Source organism: Pygocentrus nattereri, chromosome 4 (genome assembly GCF_015220715.1).
Source record: "Pygocentrus nattereri isolate fPygNat1 chromosome 4, fPygNat1.pri, whole genome shotgun sequence".
NCBI classification, from domain to species: domain Eukaryota; kingdom Metazoa; phylum Chordata; class Actinopteri; order Characiformes; family Serrasalmidae; genus Pygocentrus; species Pygocentrus nattereri.
The window spans coordinates 29,673,818-29,683,958 of NC_051214.1; the positions used below are offsets into that span (position 1 = coordinate 29,673,818).

Below are 10,141 nucleotides of genomic sequence, written 5' to 3' on the forward strand. Positions count from 1 at the left end.
AGACAAAAAACAAAAATGACATCATTCTCCGCTTAGCATTATACTAATGACATTCTACTAAATTTAATAATCAACAATGACTCGGATCTTCACTGTATTGGATGCTGGAGACTTTCAGCCATTGATTCTTTCTGGCTCTATTCCTCCTTCTCTGTCCATCTCTCCTCTCTCTTTGCTCTTCTTCACCTTATACAGCACACTTGCAATTGCAAGCAACAGCACGACAGCACCCACAAAAGTACACGCCATCACCACCACCACAGTTGTGGACTTTTCAGTGAAGGTTGCTGTGGAGTCATCAGATGACATTCTCTCTAAGCAATTCTCTCCACAAGCAACAGACTGAGGCACAGGCTGAGTGTACAGGAGGCTAGTCAAATCTGGAAAAAAGGCAAGTGAATAGAAATGATCATTCCAAAGCTGGAAATTCAGCTTTAACATGTTGCTCCTTATTATGAAAATGAACCTATTTTGATCCCTCTTGAGGGCATCTTAATTGTTCTAGTAGACAGTCATCACAAACCCCAGCTCCAAAGGTACCTTCTAGACTGAAGAGGAAGAAAACGTCTCCTTTGACGAAGGCGCGGCTTGTCAGACGGCTGTGTGAGATGAAAGCACTGTAGCCCCAACCAGGCCCTCGATAGTAAGATGTACCATCTGAGTTTGTCACCAAACGGCCAACCTTCCGTGGATCATCCCATACATTCTGCACATTACCTAGAGCTTCAGGTGCAGAGAAAAAAAGTTATACATATCAAAGGTAGACTTCAATCAAAATCTGTAATTTATGGATGTTATCACTACCATGGTGTTTCAAATTCAAAGTCTCCCTCTCATTTGCTCATTCTTACAGTCAGTGGAGGTTTGGCTGGGGTTGGTGGTGAGCATCCTTTGGTTGTCCATCCGTTGTTGAATATGCGGGTGCTGGTCCATCAGTGCCATGGTGACCTGTCGCCAGGGGCAGGGCCATGCCAGCTGGCTGTCATGAGGTCCTGAGGTCAGGTGAAGGTAGACAGCTATGTTGCCAGGGTTGCTTGTAACCCCGTTGATATATATGCCAATCTGGAAAGAGTAGCCATCACGGGACAAAAAGATAGGGCTGTAGATCTTAGAACCAACAGGTGTTGTGGCGAGAAGGCTGTTGAAGTTCTGAATATGCCAAGTATGGTGGGGGCATTGTGTCTCTGAGAGGTTGATGTCATCCACAGAGAGACCGCCGTTTGATGTTCCTGCGCCCTTCACCCCTTCAAACACCACTCGGAACTTCTGAGACACGTCCAGCTTCACGTGGTAAAGCTCCCAGGAGTTCCTGATGCCGTCTGTCCCAGAAAGCAACACATTACTCATAATGCAAAAGAGTAATACTATTGGAATGAGAAACTACCTCTTAACCCTCTTCTTAAGTGTGACTTTCCAAGTTTTCCACTACAATTTCTGATTACGTTAAATGGGGATTTTGTCAATATCTTGTAAGCTTTTCTAACCTGGCAAAAGGTGCTAGGATGGATAAGGTTTTACAGCTTAATTTTAGTATTATTATTATTATTATTGTCCTATTTGTGTCGCACCTTTAAAAGACCCAGAGATACATTTAAAGCAGGGAAAAGGAGATTAGGAAAGAATCAGATTAGCTGAATAAATTACCACTGATTGTCTGAATGAGCCTCAGCACTCCGTTGGGGTTTGCACTGTTATACTCGCGCACCCACACTTTCAACTGGTCATCAGCTCCTCCACTATTATACAGGTAGAACTGCAGGCACTGGAATCCTCGTTTAGGATAAAAGAACCGACTTTCCAAGTAAGCCTTGTTTCCATAGCTTCCTGTGGCTGTGCTAAAATGCATAAAATATCCTGTGCCTGAAAATGAAAATGTTAAAGGAAGATCATGAAGAGCAAAGTCCTGGAGAATTGGCCTTATACACAAATCAGAGCAAATATTTAATTAGCTTTCCTCAAGACAGAGAAGAGTTATTAGCACAAGGTTAAGAGCAATACGTTTCAAAAAAAGCAATAAAATGTTAATGAAGACATAACACAATTGTATACAGTACTGTGCAAAATTCAGAGATAACACTGATTAATACATTTATAAAAAGGTACAATTAATGATATTAAGCTATGTTGTAAACAAAAAATAGAAAACATATGGTTAGTAGAAAATCACAGAGAAGCCTTAAGTATATAAGTAAATATTTTTTTTGATTCAGTTTATCTAAGAAATCAACTGGGATATTTTTGTATTTCCTTTAGAAACATGTACAAAGTTCAGTTTTGCAATTTGGTTATACTTCCTGCTTTTATTCAAGTAACCGCAAACACACTGAACGCTATGGAGATCCGTGGTCTGTGATGGTCTGGCCACTGCTCTGAGAACACCAGCATCATATTATTTAATAAGTACCCTCTGATCTTCTCAGCAGTGTGTATGTGGTTATTGTCTTACTATTGAATTATTTCTTTCCCATTTTTAAACATTATCCAGAGGGTATTTGATGATGAATTAAAATTGTTTCTACCTATCAGACTTCATGATATCTTCAATCAAAAGCAAATTATCAACCGCAGATGTTGTAATACGTCCGCAGACTGATCCTCCACAAGTCTTCACTGATGGTTATTGCTGTGGTCCAAAGAGTCTTTCATTGTTTCAGTGGTGTACATACCACCTTCTGTTTCTTCCAGAGATCTCAGATTAAGATCACAGATAAGGAGTAAGTTTTATCTCCTTATCTCCATATATCACCATGTCTAGTGGGAATTTTGTTCTTCTTTTTGTCCTTCACATCCTTTTAGATCTATCTATTCCTTCAGGATCAGTAAACTTGGGAGGACACAGCTGTAACTCTTTGGTTTGAAGATTGGAAGGATGGAAGAGTTGAAGCAGCTGTAATGTGCAGAAAAGTCAAACATGGACATTATACATAGGGCTGGAAGCCTTTGTGTAATATTTAATAATTCTGTTATAAATATATGTTCCTTGCTTTATTCTGATACTGAAAAATGGAGAACTTACTCAATGAATAATGTACTTAATGCTCGTTTTGACAGAAAAATTGGTCTTTGAAATTTGCACAGTACTGTGAATTAATATATCGCTACCTTGTACCTCCAAAATGTTAACTTTACAGAAGAAGGAAAAAACATACCTTTGATGTAAGTCAACAGAGCCTGAGTTTTTTTTCCACATAATTTTGGGCCATTTCTTTTGGTACTTTTATCATAAAATTTACACACAATATACAGAGTACTTTCAAATTATGTCAAAAACTGAAAAAACATTGTTTTTTTGCTTTATGTTTAATCTTGTTCCTCAGTCACTCTTTAATTTCTTGTTTTTCTAAGAGACAATCATACCGTTACACTGGCCCATGTTGGTATAATCAGTGTTTGGACCTCCCTCCACACTCCTCACACGCACCCACTTCCCCGTTGCATCTTCTCCCTAGATCATACCACAGATATTGGGCTCCTCAAAACTACAGGAATCCAAGAAGGTGGAGAATGTGGCTGGAGGAACACACATATAGAAAAAGAGAGGGGTGTGACAGAGAAAAATCTTGTGGCAGTGCCTTTAATTTTCCATTATACAGGCCATTTTATAATAACCATGAATGGTGATTGTACCAAAGGTCTTGGAGATAAAGAAGTATATATTTTATAATGATAACCATAAACAGTGAATTATGATGGCAGGAACTGAACTCACTGCAGTTGTAAAGCTTGTTTAGCTTGAGTACATCACTGGAACTGAACTCCATGCTCTGGCCAATCACATCGACGAACTCTGGTATTTTAGTGACAATGGTTGGGTTGGAGCCCTTGCTGAAGGCAGTCTTACTGTAGTGCATAACAGAACTGTAGTCGTAGGGCATGCCAAGAGCACTGGACACTGTGTCACCATAGGTGTTAAAGTTGTGCTGTTTACCTGTAAGTGAAACATGGAACATGAGGCTTCTATTCAAAGGCAATGTAATATATTTTAGAAGGTGTGAATCCTCTGGTACAATCCGCTATTGTTTTCTCAAAAGTAAAACATAGTGAGAGATTGTCTAGCAGGGCTGAGTCAAAGTGACTGGATATGTCCTAAACCTTAGATTCTCTTAAGATGGGCCACTCGGTGGGGCTTCATCGCTTTTGATGGTTTTACTGTTGCCATGCATTATCACTACTAGACACTTCCAAGACTGAAAACCTGCAAAGATATAATAAAGGATGTTTTCAAGCTTCTTCATGTAGGTAGTGAAACTGATATGTGTTTAGTGGTGTCTCGTCCAAAATCTGCAACAGGTCCCCCTGATCCTGTCCCTACATCATTTTTTGGAGCGTGTCTGTTCAGTTGTTCTGTAGTTCGGTTGTCAAAATGGGAAACTGAAAGAGGAATGGCTAGAAGTTAGTACTCACTTAAGATTGCTTATCTGAGACCCCTCATATAAGCAATCTACTCAGTCTTTCAGCTGCCTTTAATGCTGTAGACCATAACGTATTGACATAGAGACATGAAATATAGGTTGGACTATCAGGCAATGTTCTAAAATGGTTTTATTCTTCTGTAACTGGTAGAAATCCTCAAGTGTCTGCCAGTTAAATAAGAAGAATTATTAAAAGTTATTCAACCAGTTATTCCAGCAAAAACATTTATAACTTAGCTACTGTTGACCAAGTGTCAAAATGCAAGAAATTCCTTAAAGTGTGCCTCATGGATCTGTTCTTGGTCCTCTTCTGTTTTGTTCACATATATTGCCACTTGGTCAAATTACTAACAAATTCAGTATGCATTTATTATTGCTATACGGAGGACACCCAGCTTAACATCTAAACAGCACGACTGCACTAAACACTGTGAACGACCGCAGAACCAATATTACATATATATAGCTGGATTAATGGAATTTTTTTTTCAAGTTAACCATCTGGGGTCCACGTCCTAGGATCAAATTCAATGTTTCTATATGTGTTTCTTTTGTTTCGCAATAATATATCTTAAAAATACAGTTCACTGAATCCACTGAGTTGCCCTTTCCATTCCATCTCACCACAAGATTGTACGCGACTTATATCCTGAGTTATGAGGCTATGAAGAGAGTTGAGATACACATCATCTACCTCTCACTGTGTGTAATTGGTGGCTTTATTATTATTATTATTATTATTGCTGAGGCTGACAATTTAATCCACTGTTCAAGCAACAGTGTATGTGTTAACTAACCAGATACAATTTGGTCCCAAATGATGTTCACATAGTCATCTCGGTCAGCTCGGGACTGCTCGTGCCAGAAGCCCAGAGCATGCAGGAACTCATGCTCCACGGTTGCCAAGCTATCACAGTTTTGTCCGATGGACAGCTCCTGCTTCTCTACCCGCCGATTCCCCACATAGGAGTAACACCTGGCAAGGCAGGGAATGACAGGTTAGAAGAAGATCCTTCACAATCTGGTACATTTAGTTCCCATGTTTATGATGAGAAACTATCAGATGAATGATGTTTCTATTTTGTCTGATTGCTGCTGCTAGTGGTTCTATAAAAGTTGACAATAAAGATGGAGACAATGGGCATCTTTGTCTAGCAGCCCTTTGCAGTGGAAAACTCTGGGAGATCAGCCCATTAGTGGTGGCTGTAGCCATGGGTGATGTATATAATGTCCTTATCCATTGGACAGATGATTTTTCCAAGCCAAATATCTGTAATGTTGTGAAAAGAAATTTCCAACTGACTCTATCAAATTTTTTCCACAACTAAGGAGATAATTATGATATCTAGATTGTGTTGTTGGCTGGTGAAAATTAGATTGAATAGTCTATGCAAATTATTGAAAGAGCGCCGTCCTTTAATAAACCCTGATCTGGGTAGATAATTAACAGCATAACTGCTTTGATCTGGTTAGCCTTGCTTTACTGATAGCTAGAGGGAAGTGTTGGGTCTTGTAATTGGAGTTCAAACGTGTACAAAAATATAACAATAATAGCAGTGTTAAAATGTTTTATGCTGTTTTCTCAGGAAATTAATGTATTCTTCTATACAAAAATGATTATGTATTTACAAACTATGACTTCAGCTGCTTCGTATTAATCCATTCATTTTGGACTGACTCAGGAGCTAGTTGTACTGATGAAGACTCATAGGGCCCATGACCACCTGAAGCCCCAGGGCCCACAAACAGGTTAAAGCAAATCTCCTTATGTTCCTTACCCAGAACCTTTGAACACAGAAATGTAGTTTGGCTCGCCACTCCAAGGTTTGAAGTCAATGCAAGTCTTGAGTCTGTACTGCTCAAATGCCTTCAGTATCACTCCTTTAGCATTGATCTCTGCACACAAAATCAGAGCAAATCTTTATAAGGCTTCTCAGCTCATCTCCACTGTATTAAAAGAAAAGAGCAGGAGTTGATTTGAAGTGTTTTTGAGGTTTAAAGTGATATAAAACTTTATCTTTTGTTCAACAAAACTTTTCCTTTAAATTATTTTTTGTTGAATCACAGTAGTTTTTATTTTTGTATACTTCATCTTAATAGGGATGCATCGGTATCTTTTTTTCCCCCAGAATGAGTACGAGTGTCACGATTGGCCCCTCCCAATCCTGTCCATGTGCTCCTGTTGTGTTTACTTCCCAGTCCTGTCCATGTGCTTCTGTTTTGGTTTTTAGTCCTGCCTTCTTGTGTCATGACTCCACCCTTGATTGTTCCCACCTGTTTTCCACCTGTGTCCTGTTATCCCTCGTTATCCCTGTTTGTATTTAAGCCCTGTGTTTTCCTGAGTTTCTTGTTGGTCTTTAGTTTGATATGATTCATATCATGAACAGCACAAGAGTTAGATGATATGCATTAGCTAACTATACTACATTTACTTTGTTAAATTTACAGTTACTTTAGATTAAGGTGTGTTGCAATAGAGAAGGGCAGGGTTTGCTCCACATCAGAAACACACTTCTGTACAGCAGTACAGTAAAGTACATTTCATAGCTTTAATCTCTGCTCCTCCTCTGTCTCTTTCAACAACAGTCTCTGTAGCACAATAACAGGAATTATATCTGTCTTTTTTGGCTGGTTGAGCTTGAGCTAAATGTCCTCTAATACGAGACATACTTAGTTTTTGGTGGCTCAAACTGTATGTTTGAACTGATCACTGTGTACAAAGCTTACGATTTTTATGCTCACACTTTGCGCAAACAGTCTGATTAGCAAGCATTTCTGTCTACAGATAATTACCAATAAAGCCGTTTCATTCAAAATAGCGTGCTGTGCCTCCAAGTACCAAGCAAACCTGTGACAGGGAAGTGGTTCAAAGCACACAGTATGAAATATTCCAAGGTGGAGTGTGTAAAGCAACCCATGACTTTGCATTTGACTGCCACAACATCACAAACCTTCATTTGCTGCCAGCTTGATTTGTTTGCTCATTAGCATGGCAGCATATTCCGGGCTTATGCCACATGGTTTTAGATGGTGTTTGATATTGGTATCAGTGCATTTTTATATTGGGCTGACACCCGATGCCAGCACCAGGATTGATGCATCCCTGCATCCTAATGAATTTGTTTACATTAAGAGTAGATTATCTTTTTAGAGTAACATCAGTTTGCAGGCTTTTACCCAAGCTGTCCTCGAGGTAGTATGGTACAGTGGTTGGCCAGCGATACTGATCACCCAGAATAGAGTTTCTTCCCTCTGCCTGTTGATCACAAAAATTCCACAGCTTTACTCTCAACACATGGACATTTGCAATACTGTAAATCACCATCATTCATCATTTCCTGAAGTACAATAATGTAAACTGAAGACTTTAATTCTAATAATAGTGAATTGTAGTTTACTGTGACACATCAGACTCGGAAACTGAAGAAGGATCCATGTGCAGGTTTAACAGTAAAAGGGGTAATCCAAAACTTGTGGTCAAAAGGCATAGAAAACAGGTCAAAAACAGTAAGTCTGTCCAAAAACCAATCATTCAAAACACAGGGGCAAAAGGCAAAAATCCAAAAGTCCAGGCAGAGAGTCAGAAACACTCAGCATGCAGACACAAGGGAACTGTCAATACCTCACACTGCCTGGCTGAAAGGAAGGGGTATTTAAGCAGTGGCTGATTACTGAAATTGGGTACAGGTGGTTTGGTGGGAACAGGGCTAGTACTCTGGGGAGTGAGACCTCTGGTGGCCATACAACAAATCGCTGACATTCACGATATTATCAATAGAAATTTAACACAAAAAACTTGAAGTAATATAGTGATCTCACTAATGACTATGTCTGTTAGTAATGATGTATGTGTATGAAGAGTTCATTTGCGAAAAAGAATAAACACCATCCTTTAAAAATATGAGCTTACAGTCGTGAGTTATTCTTAACACACAGCGCATTCTGAATCTTAAATACATTTTTTTTTCACAAAAGCTGCTATAGTCCAGTGTCAAGGCACTGCAAGTTCACATTATACAGCAGAAACATTCAAATGCCAGGATGTTTAACGTTGCCTATTGAAAGTTAAAAAAAAGGTAATAAAGTTGAATTTTGTATGTTACCTGTTTTTTGTTGAGTTATTTTTACTTAAGCAAAACAACCCAACTGCAGTTTGATTGTTATGACCTGGAATGCACAATAAAAAACATGATTTATCAAAATTTATTCAAATGGAGATGTCTGTTTTTGCAAATGCCCTGCAATGGACTTGTCCAGGGTGTTCTGTCTTCCGCCCAATGACTGCTGGGATAGCACTGGGATAGCACTGCCCATGACCCAGAAGGGTAAGCGGTTTAGAAAATGTGTGTGTGTGTGTGTGTGTGTGTGTGTGTGTGTGTGTGTGTGTGTGTGTGTGTGTGTGCGCGCAAATAAAATCTTTGTATATTATTAGCATACAGTCCCAGAATATATAACCTGTTAACATCCATATCTGAAATTTTACATGTCCTTTAGTCCATGTGCTTTCTGAGATTGTTTGCGCTTATTAAAATGTCAAAAGACATTTTTAAAATAGAGCAAATGGCTAAAAATGACAAACAAAACAAGAAAAATGTAATTTGACTCAATAATGTTAAACACAATGAAAATACATTTTAAAAATAGCTACTGTAGTATAAATATTCAAAGTCCCATCACTTTTGAACAATCAGTTCAGGTTCTCTGGCATTTTTACTCATCATACTTAATTTCATAGTTGGTCATGAATGAATGAAAAAAGCCATGACAAATGAAAATAACATACCATAAGCTTAGAAGCGTTGAGGTTCTATCTGACCTTTTTTTTAATTGAGTTATGAGCTGTGCTCCTTGTCACTCACATATGTATATGTATAATGAGGCTCAATGTTGTTTAACTGAATTTCTCAAGTCACTGATCCCTCATGGTTCCCATACACTCACGTCTCCAAGCATCACTCAAGGTTGGAGTCATTTACACCATCAGAGCTGCAGATTTTTCGACTTTGTCGAAGCAAAAGGCCTCAAGACCCCAAGAATATAATATGCTAAAAGGAGGTACAGAGCCCTGCTGATAACATCCTGTATAAATAAAAATAATGCATGGCCACGACTTAGTAAGGTGTGGGAACAAGATAATTAAGTCGGGCCCACGACATAGTAAATCACGGGACCGAGATCCTAATGCACGGCCACGACTTACTAAGCCGCGATCTCATTCCCATGCCTTACTAAGTCATGGCCACGACTTAATCATCTCATTCCCACGCCTTACTAAGTTGTGGCCATGCTTTACGATCTCGTTCCCACATGTTAATAAGGCGTGGCCACGCATTATTTTTATGTATACAGGATGTCATCAGCGGGGCTCTGTAAGGAGGAAAAAGACAGTACATAAGAAAGAATACTGACCTTATCAGTGAGAATGTCTCCCTCTACCAGATCAAGCCCTGCCTCTGTTACACAGACATTGAGGGTGAGACACTAAGTGAAAAAAGAACTCAGAAAGCAGTTAGACACAACAATATGGCACACAGACCTTCGTTTATGTCAAATATGTCCAAGTCCTTCCCATGATCCACATCCACCTCTACAAAGCCTGATATTAAACAAATAGACATACCACAAAACTCAAGCTTTCATTATCCTGTGTTTAAGATTGTGAGCAGCTATTGATATCTTGCAATACACAAATAAGTAGCGTTACCTGAGAGTGAGGCAGTTGACTAATG

The 10,141-nt window shown here is 39.1% G+C and overlaps 1 pseudogene; it reads right to left on the minus strand.

The window, feature by feature from the left end:
• Window positions 1–26: 26 nt before the first annotated feature.
• Window positions 27–10,141, minus strand: part of LOC108414805 — a 10,753-nt pseudogene continuing 638 nt past the window's right edge.